The sequence below is a fragment of the Crassostrea angulata genome, chromosome 2, assembly GCF_025612915.1.
Source record: "Crassostrea angulata isolate pt1a10 chromosome 2, ASM2561291v2, whole genome shotgun sequence".
In the NCBI taxonomy this organism is placed as follows: domain Eukaryota; kingdom Metazoa; phylum Mollusca; class Bivalvia; order Ostreida; family Ostreidae; genus Magallana; species Magallana angulata.
Genome location: NC_069112.1, coordinates 15,700,606 through 15,710,809, shown reverse-complemented (window position 1 = coordinate 15,710,809; position 10,204 = coordinate 15,700,606). Strand labels below are relative to the sequence as shown.

Sequence of the window (10,204 nt, the reverse complement as noted above, 5' to 3'; positions counted from 1 at the left end):
TTTCACACTTAAATATAGAATGTATTGAGACATTTTATTGGTCCCCTTTTAACACTCGTTAATCCTATAAATATGGATCGTTTCTTAGAGTTGACATGAGTTCATAAAGTATGTGTCACTATGTTATTTGCTATAGCTCAACATATACAAATCCAGTATACTAATATATGTCGGTGGAGAAAATAACGGCCAGCTGATTTCTGATAGAGACACCCAGGCTGCATGGTCTTTAAAATGTATGAACGCTTTTGTGGTAATTGTTTGAAACTACAATCAATAAAAATAAAAGAAGGAATATTCCTTGAAAACAATGCAAAAGTAATCCACAATATTTTGAACAGATTTTGATGTTTTACTTTGCACGCACGTCGAACACAAGTGGTATTTATAGATAGTGCATAAATTCTATACCATACTGTATACTCGGCCAAACTATATAACCAACATAGAAAATAAGCTATAGAAAAAATACAATGAGTTGTCGTTTTCTTATCAATTTCCACAATACACATCTTTTAATGAAGTCCTGCTGTCTTTGTACGATCTATGTCTACCACGGTGCACGATTTGCGCATGAGTGATTGTTTTTGGATATTCCTTATTAGTGCAGTGATTGTCATCTTTTTATCGCATGTTTATCTCAATATACGATGAAATTCACTCATGTGATAAATTTTAGCTTTCGGCGGATTATTGACGTAGAATGAAAAAGTAACAAAATAATTCAGTTGAAAAGCGTAGAATTATAAATGAGCAGCATTCTATTTAATGCTGTTTCACGTTTTCCAGAAATGAAATGTTTGTTTCCAAGGCGAGGGGATCAAAAACACACGAGTTGGATAAAAATCATATACGATCGCAAATCATGAGAGATCCTATATTTACAATTTGTTTCGTCCAATGAGAATATAATCATGGATATATTTATGAACTAAGTTAGCTTCATTTTTAATATATGAACACCTATATGTACTTTATTGTCAATGGTGGGGCGTCTCGATTCATAGTACTTTAAAAACATTTGCGGTTGAGTTATATCCTCTCCATTAATCGTTTTTATACAAACCCCTACTCCTGATACTTTAAATATCTTTAAATATGATATACTACTATACATTATTGTCAATTTATAAAACGCCTCGATTCATAGCACTGTTCAAAACATTTGTTTGGTTGATTTCTGTGCCTCCTATATGTCGCTTTTATACACATTCTTCTTATAATGAGGATTTCCAAATTTCGAAAATGATACGGTTTAATATCTGCTGACATCTTTCAAACAAATATTTGTATAAGTTGTTAGTTTTATTGGTTGGAGATTACGTCATACAGGCTGTTTTCTGAAACAAAATAGGGAAAAAGTAACTAAGATCATGTTATTTTTAACAATTTATATATTTGGCTTAATGAAATACATAAAATAGTAATAAGATAAAAAAAAATTAAACTTATTTCATTTTAAAACTATTTTTGCCCATTATCCATTCATTTTTTTTGTATTCCTAAATTAATAATTATTTTCTACCAAACAGATGCTTCCTTTGATAAATATTATCCATACTACATTTGTGTATAGGTTGTTATCTTAATACAGTGAAAGATAACGGAATACATTGTAGAATAAATCATTTAAATGTTTCCTACCTGGCTTTGTGTTCGGTAAATCATAAATTTCGGCTTCGTTTATTTGACTGTTTGTTTCTAATTTCTTACGAGTATTCCTGAAATGAATAAAACCATATATTTTATAAAACTCGACCTATGAACAATAATACAGCGGAATCAGTCATCTCTAGTAAACATCAGACCTTAGAACCATTATTAATGAAATGCACTTGCATATTAACCTTATAATTTTCAAGAGGTAGTGCTGCTTAGAAAAAAAAAAACTTTTATTGATTTATTTTTTGTAAATCTTTGAGCTAATGAAATAATGAAGTAATCCGTAAAAACATTTTTTTTTTCAAAAGCACGTCTTTGCTTTAAAAAAGATGTTACGCTAGAGAATAAAATATAATTTGACTACAGGATCTGTTGATCCATATTAAGTTTGAAATGTTTCAATAGTCTTCTCTCTTTTGAACTACTACAAAAACATAAAAAAACTTGGTTATCTGAAGCTACAATTTATACACTGACTTTTGTCTGTTAATAGAATTTGGCAATCAATGATATCCAATAACAACAAATACACCACATCCGTCTATGACAGGCTGGCACTATTCTCAAGGACAGAAACTAACTATGTTATTATTTTTTTACTACAAACTGTTTAATCCATCAACAAGTATATTAAGTCAAATGTATAAAACTATAAAAAAGAATTATAAAACATCTAGTCCTGTAAATGAGAAATGAGACCATTTATATTTGTTCGGAACACTGTAATATAGCACACTACTAGAAAATGTGCATGATGATTAAATACTGATACATGACTCAGCATGTCAAATGTCAATAATTACTATGTACCTTAAGACCACAACAACGACTGCTAGGACGGTTACCAGGACGACAATGAAGAATACAAGAACAGCCATCGCTGCAATATAGGGTGTTTCCGGATCCTGTGGTGTCGATCCTAATGCACCTAATGATTTAATAATATAACTCAAACAGTTTTTTGTTCCATTCTTGACTATGAATCTAACTTCATAATTAAAACAAAATAGGTCAATCCATTATCGAGGACTGTTTCACACGTGTCGAGAAGAAGAATAATAATGTAGGGCAATGTGTACTATGCAATCACTTATGATGGATTTGACCAATTCAATCGATTGACAATGATATTCTTGGGTTTAGAGAAAGATTACAATTATAAGAGTATAAAAAATACATTTTTTGTGTTTGTTTATATACATGTATAATGAAGTAAAAGCTAATGTCGAGTGCATCATTATATATGTTTGTAAGATTATGAAGCAGCATTATCGAGAAATACACATACTTTTTTCATCATGATCTAATTTCTTAAGTTGCAAAATTAATATTAAAAATTAGTTTGAAGATTCATTCATTTCATTACTTCATTATTTTGATACAAGAAAATAAAGCATCTAATTTTGCCATGATATTCAGTCCACTTTGCTTCAGTAAACCATTTTTTTTTTTACAAAAGTCGGTGATACGTGGGCTCTGCCTAGCAAAAAACTCAAGTTGCGTCCCTTGCAACTTAACAATTTTGATAGATGAAAATAACAGGTCATACACACTCTACGGAAGGAATACTTTATTACCTGAAAACTATAGACCGGCTAATATCGGAGGGGAAATTACGTATAAATTAAGATACAACCTTGAGAAAGTATAATTGCTTTTTTATACAATTGTTATGTTTGTTGGGACATGTACAGGGAGTAAAAAGTCGCTGATATATAAAACATTCGTGTCATAAAATCAGGTATCGTTGTCCTAAAAATTTGGTAGCAAGGCATTGTAAAAAAAATGCCGTTTGTTGATCATCTTTATCAAGCAAAACTTATTCATAACCGATTTGTTATTACTATCGTTGAGGAGGAAATTTTCAGTAAACTTGTCAACAGTAACGAACTTTATACTAAAGACCAACCATGTTGTTCACACTACAGACTGGAAATATTTTTTTTACAAAACAGGTGTTTTATACTTTAAAATTGGATCAACTAACAGCAGCTGCAGCTATTTATAGAACAAAGCTTTTCGACGAGTTTTCATACCGAGATCTGGAAAGTGATTTTAAAGACAGGAGAGGAATGAAAACCCTTGGGTAGCAAAGATGAACTTGATGTAATTAAAATCGTTTTCATACGCTATTTTACCAATTGATTTGATATGAAGAAGAACTATATCTATGCAATCTAAGCTATATGATGTGTAAACTTAAATACCTTAGCAACACAATCGAAACAATAATGTATAAACCAATTATGCTTTTTCAGAAAACAACCATTGTGATAAATGAAGAGGTACTTTATACAAATGATGGATTTAAACACAAATAACTATCGAAATGCAAGAACCCTACTCTCTGAGTACATTTCTTCTCTGTACTCTTCAATGCAGCCACAAAAAAAGCTACCGTTTGTATGGAAGCACTGTTCAGCCTTGAAACAGTGTCCCCAAACATGATTTACTGTTTAAACCATTCCATCCAATTTCGCATACTTTGGTAAAAACGATAAGTTACTCCGTAACATTATTATTGTTTCTGTTAAAGAAAAATATTCTGACACAAATATTGAACGGATTACTGAGAAAAAAGATACACCGGAACATTGTTTTGTTTTTAATGATCAGGAATCAAAATTTTAAAAAAATGTTATTGCAAAAATATATGCCTTTAAAATCTAGTTTCATGTTCTATAAAATTTTACTTTCATTACAGAGATGACCTTTCCATCCAGGAGCACAGGTTCTGCATTCCCCGTCTCTTTTGTCACAGGTTTCATTATTCAAACAGTTTCCACTGCATGTATGCATGCATCCTACTCCAAAAGTACCATTTCTGCATGCTGAATTTCTCAAAACAAAAGATAACGTTTGCTTTATTTTTGTAAAAGATAATTTTATTTTGATAAATACAACACGGGTTGAATTGTTGACGGTGGATTATATTAAAGCGATTGCATACGTTTATCACACTTATCTGTGTTCTGCCATCCTGACATACATTCTCCGGGACAGTTGCCATTAATGTTGTTACAAGTGATATTATTCAAGCATTGTCCACATTGAAACAAACAACTTTCCCCAAAATGCCCACCATCACATTCTCAAGATACTAAAAAAGAAGAAAAAATAAGGTAACAGATAAACAAACATCCGCACATTTGCTACAATTTCCAAAGAAGGGGTCACAGACCTTGTTATTGTAGCAATGATTACTGCATCGGAACTGACAGTTCTTTCCATATTCTCCAGGGCTACAAACTACAGTTACATCAACATTACGTGATGTAAAGAACATTAAAAAACAAAAATTCGTGTAATATTTAAATGTACTTCAAATTCAATTTTCGTTGAAAAAACACGTTTTCATTTTGTCTAACAAAAGATTTCTTACATCGATTTTACATACTGATATTACCATTTGGATGTTTCAAGCAATTTACATATATACGCATTGATTTCGTTTCTTTTAAAGAACTAGACCTGGTTTGAGCTCAACAATTTTAATTTTGTTTTCCTTTTTAATGTAAAGAGTGGTTAATATGAATACTTTTTTTTAATATTTTGTCAAAATTTGAAATGAAGCAATTTGTAAACAAAGCTCAAGTGTTGTTATTGTTTACATGTACGTAAGTTGTTTAATAGTAAGTTTCAATCAAATGTTGCTTTCTTCTCTTGATAATATGATTTAGGAATACAATGAGTTAGTCATTTTGTTTGCAAGGAATTATCGTGAGAATCTAAAATCACAAACACAAATCTGTAACCATTGTTTTTATTGAGAAATATAATATCGAGGTTTTAAAATACACAAGATGTGCCTATCTCGATTTCGCGTGGATATAAATTCCTCACATTTAATTAGGAAAACACAATCCAGGACTCGAAATGTGTTGACATATATTTTTCTTATAATTTGACTTCTAACAATGAGTTTTTGGTCAATCAAAGAAAATGCTGAAGTTAACATGTAGAAATTAAACTAAAATCTCGTTCTAAAATCGTGAGAAAGTCCCATTGAAACTGACATACATTTGTACACAATTTCACGGACATCCTAAATGTGTATTGCATTAAAAAAGATGCACATTTTTATCAAAGACAGGCAATACACATCATTGATAATTTGTTTTACATAAAATCGGGTGTTCTTTTTATTTCAAATCGATTTCAATTTTTCTTCAGTTACCTGTTCTGCATAGCTCTCCTTTGAATCCCTCACCACAGCCACCTATACAGGTACCGTTAACATGTCACATGTTTTGTCATCCAAACACTTTCCACAAGTTTTCAGACACTTTCTTCCAAAATAGCCATTAGAGCACGCTATATCAATGTTTATCTGATCTAAATAATACGACGAGAAAAATTGATTCATTTTTAACATCAAACAATGCATTCACGTTGTATCAAAAGTATGCAATATGTTGATTACAATGAATTCTAGAGAAAAACGCCCTAATGTTTTGTAGTTTTGTGAGCTTTTTTTTTACCATGATGCACCCTTTTTAAAAATATCTTCGTCCTATACTTTTTACGAAAGTAGTCATAAAAATACAACCTTGAATGTAACCAATAAATTAATCTATTGTGTTTTTTTTTCGAAAATCAATACAATGCGTTGCCAACATTTTTAGCATCGATCGGGTATTAATGTATATGCATTACGATTGATTTCTTACGTATTATGCATAGACCTCCAACGTATCTATCTTCACAACAGCTAACACATTATCCTGTACTCCCAGAACATAATTTCATGACAGAATTGTTTAAGTTTAAGTTTAAGTTACACTCTTTACAGTGCATTTGAGTAATACATTCTATTTAATGAAAAAAATGATCATGTTACATTTAAAATCACGACAAACATTTCTAAATAAAATTTATTATCAATAGCAGTTAATGATTATTAGGTAGGTAAGAAAGTATTTGTTCCCCGATATTAGTCTTAAGTATGTTGGCACATCTGTATGTGTACATGTATGTTTTCCATACTGGTTGGTTACAGGCAAGCGCAAGGAGGTAGGTGTACATTAATATACCAAAGCTCTGATACAATGTAAATTCCTTTTTAACGCTATTACTTAATTCCGCAAATCTGTCGTTTTGTATCAAATCACGAAAAACATTAATTTGCGAACGCAGAACTGTTAATTTCTTGCAGTTCTCAACTCTCAAATAAACAAGATTTTGATATCCGCAAAGTGTGCTTCTCGCAATTTTTTGTGGATATTATTTCATCGCGTTTTAAGACATGTAGGAATTCACAGTAATAAAAAAGTTAACCATGAACAATTTTCCTTTATCTGTATTTGTATTCCTATTTTATCTTATTTATCTTTAAAAAAATGAATATAAAAGATGGAATACTCTGATTATTACGAAGCGATGACGAGGCAAAAATGATGATAAATATTTTAGTTTGGGGCTGTTGGCGTTTTGTTGTTGTTGTTGTTGTTGTTTTTTCACTACAGAGAACAGAGAACACAAAAAAAAACCATTACATGTATGAACCCTTTCAAACAAAAATAAATGCTAATTATGTGTTAGGTATTATATTGCCTTTTCGACTTACTATTAAATTAATTATTGCACACCCAATAAATCACCTGGTTTAAATAAATTACCAATACACAGAGGCGATTTAAACCCAGGAAGCGCACACCCATTATCATCACATTTCCCGGTATCAATGTCACAAGTTTCGTTATTCTTACAATGACTGCATGTTTTAGAACAGTTGACATTGTATGTTCCTGTCTCACAACCTTAAAAAATATCAAAACATTTCTGACAGGAAATTTAATTACATAACCATTGAACACTACAACGAATAGAAATCATAAAAGCACGAACTCAGAAAACTTACCAAAAATCTCCACTTCACATATTTCCAAAGCTAGAACTTTAACATCCCAGTCTCCAGCATGTGGCTGGTAAAACCATACATATCTTGCTGTTTTCTTACATTCTTTCTGGATGACAGTTGGCATTGGTGATGAACTATTATCAGTGAAGCATGCTTCTTTTGAACCAGGTGGTACGTCTGATGTGTTAGATACACGGATGCTGTAACCCCGGAGACGTATTGTGCTTTTTAATTGACTACCTCCTGTCATAAGAAAGCAATTTATCTTTTGGGATGAATTTTCTAGATTATCGAAGGTTGATATATCATAGCATGCGGCTTGGTCGATAACAGATCACGTGTCTCCTAAAATAACACAAGCCAATGCCCTTGTCAGTGTAGTTATTTACAAAACTGAACATGAAAAAGTAATATGGTTATTGAATACTTCTGTATTTTTTTTTTTGAGAAAATTCACATTAGTATCTGTAACACTATGTGCATGTTGCAATGTCCATCGTAACACACTCACTGACTGCCAAAATATAAAGAACAAAACTTATAATAAATGTCGTTTGTCAGCAAAATCTACATAGAAGTGAAAACTTGGTGATAAAAATATTCGTTTTTTATTTAAACAAATTGATTTCATTTCAACCCCAAAAAAACAGCTCCATGTATATGGTATTTTTAAAATACGTTCTTGTATGTATAATGATAATACGTTTGCTAATCTGTCCCATTTGAAAAAATCCACGTTGGTTTGTTTTATGCAAGACATTTTCAATAAGTAAAACAGAAAAATGTGTTTTCCATGAAATATACTTACTGTCATTCCTGTACCAGAATTTCACAGACTTGATGCTTTTTACGGTTTCTAGATCAATTCGTAGCCACGCCTCTGTGACACCGGATACAGCTGTATGTAAACAGGCTCTTATGTTTTGACTGAAGTTTCCATCCACAGTCTTGTTAGACCAGTATGGATATTGTACGGAGTCAATCAAAGAAACGTGAACAGGACTACTGTCAGCCTCTGTTTCACCAGGAACGACAAACTGCACTGTCATAATAAACACATATTCCCTTGTATACAAAAATGTCCAATGGTTATATTTTAGAAAAGAAACATTGTAAACTCGTAATAAATGAATATACATGTAAAGATAATCTGATTTACATAGATGAATATATACATGTAACATTTAATCTGTAAAACCATTTCTTAATGAGATGCGCTACAACGATTAAAATACATTTTATTCTCTTTTTAAAGAAAGAAACGAAACAAACTGATTATTTATAGTATTTTAACAGCATTCGACGATAGGATCACTTGGATATATGGAATTTTACCAGCTGTTTTTTGTTTACGCTAATTTACACTTGTTTGTGTCTATTTCACCTAATTGTTTAAACATTTTTGAGAGCAAAAATAAATCCTTGCTTACAACAATTCAACTTCCGCGTTACATTGAACTGTTTAATTTGCATCATCTAATTGTGGATTTTACGAAGATTTAATGTAACTAAAGTCGATAAAAAGAACAATTGCTACTTTGTTGAAACAAAAACAAATATTTAGTTGCTTATATATAGCGCATACTGCTGCATAGCGTGGTCTAATCGTTAAAACATTTTTAAAGTTACACGTTTAATTAACTTCAAGATATGCAATTCTTGACTATAGACAAACAGGTATGTAGTAAGATTAAAGATCCTTCTTGCAGTCTTTGTTTGTTTGTTTGTTTGTTTGTTTTTTGGGGGGTTTTTTTTTGGGGGGGGGGTTCTTGGTTTTTTTTTAATTTTTGCATTTTTTTTCTTCAAATTAGACATTTGTTGTCAAAAAAAAAAAATCCAATGCAAAACAACAGTACGTTTCTCTAAAAAATCAATACTGTCTACCTTAAAAACTATAATCAGATATATAGGTCGTTTAACTATAGGTTTATTAATACATCAAACATCAAATAGCAAATATACTTACAGTGACTAGAGACAGTCCTATTTTCCATCTTTGAATGTCGCTAGTTTGTGAATCAACGATAACATTAAATAAACAAAAAGTCGGCCTTGCAGAAGACAATATACCTTCCGTGTATTATTCAATTACTATGCATAACTTTCTTGCGTGCAATTTATGAGGCAGTATTGCTTTATGATTACGTAAAGCATTGACTGCTTCTAAGCAGTCCATCAATCACTATTAAATTTCGTATCTAATATATTGCAAGTCTGATAAATAAAATCTTATATCTAATATATTGCAAATCCTAATGGGATTTTGAGGGGTTTATATCGTAATGAAAATTAAATTTGAAATTCTTAAAAATTACGAAATTTGACCAATTTCACTGGATAAAATATCTTGTATCAGAGCTGTGGAAACCCTTTGGAGACTTTGTGGAAACTTAAGGTTACTTTAAGTTTTCGTCAGGTTTCAGCACGACAACATCAATTTTCATTATGTTTCCATAGTTCTTAAACTTAGGCTGTCCATGAATCCAAATGGTTTGTGCATTGGAATCTTACTGAAACTTGAAGTTTCTGCATAGTTTAAACTTCCATATACGATTGGGATACATATTGTTTACAATAGGTTTTCGCAACTGAAACATACTGAAACTTGAAGTTCCTGCGTAGTTTTAACTTCCATAAATTGTTTGAATATATATATATATATATATATATATATATATATAT

General features: G+C 31.1%; 1 pseudogene; it reads right to left on the bottom strand.

Annotated features, from left to right (window-relative positions):
- Positions 1 to 1,254: 1,254 nt before the first annotated feature.
- LOC128173949 (multiple epidermal growth factor-like domains protein 10) lies at positions 1,255 to 9,516 on the bottom strand (annotated as a pseudogene).
- Between the last annotated feature and the right edge of the window lie 688 nt (positions 9,517 to 10,204).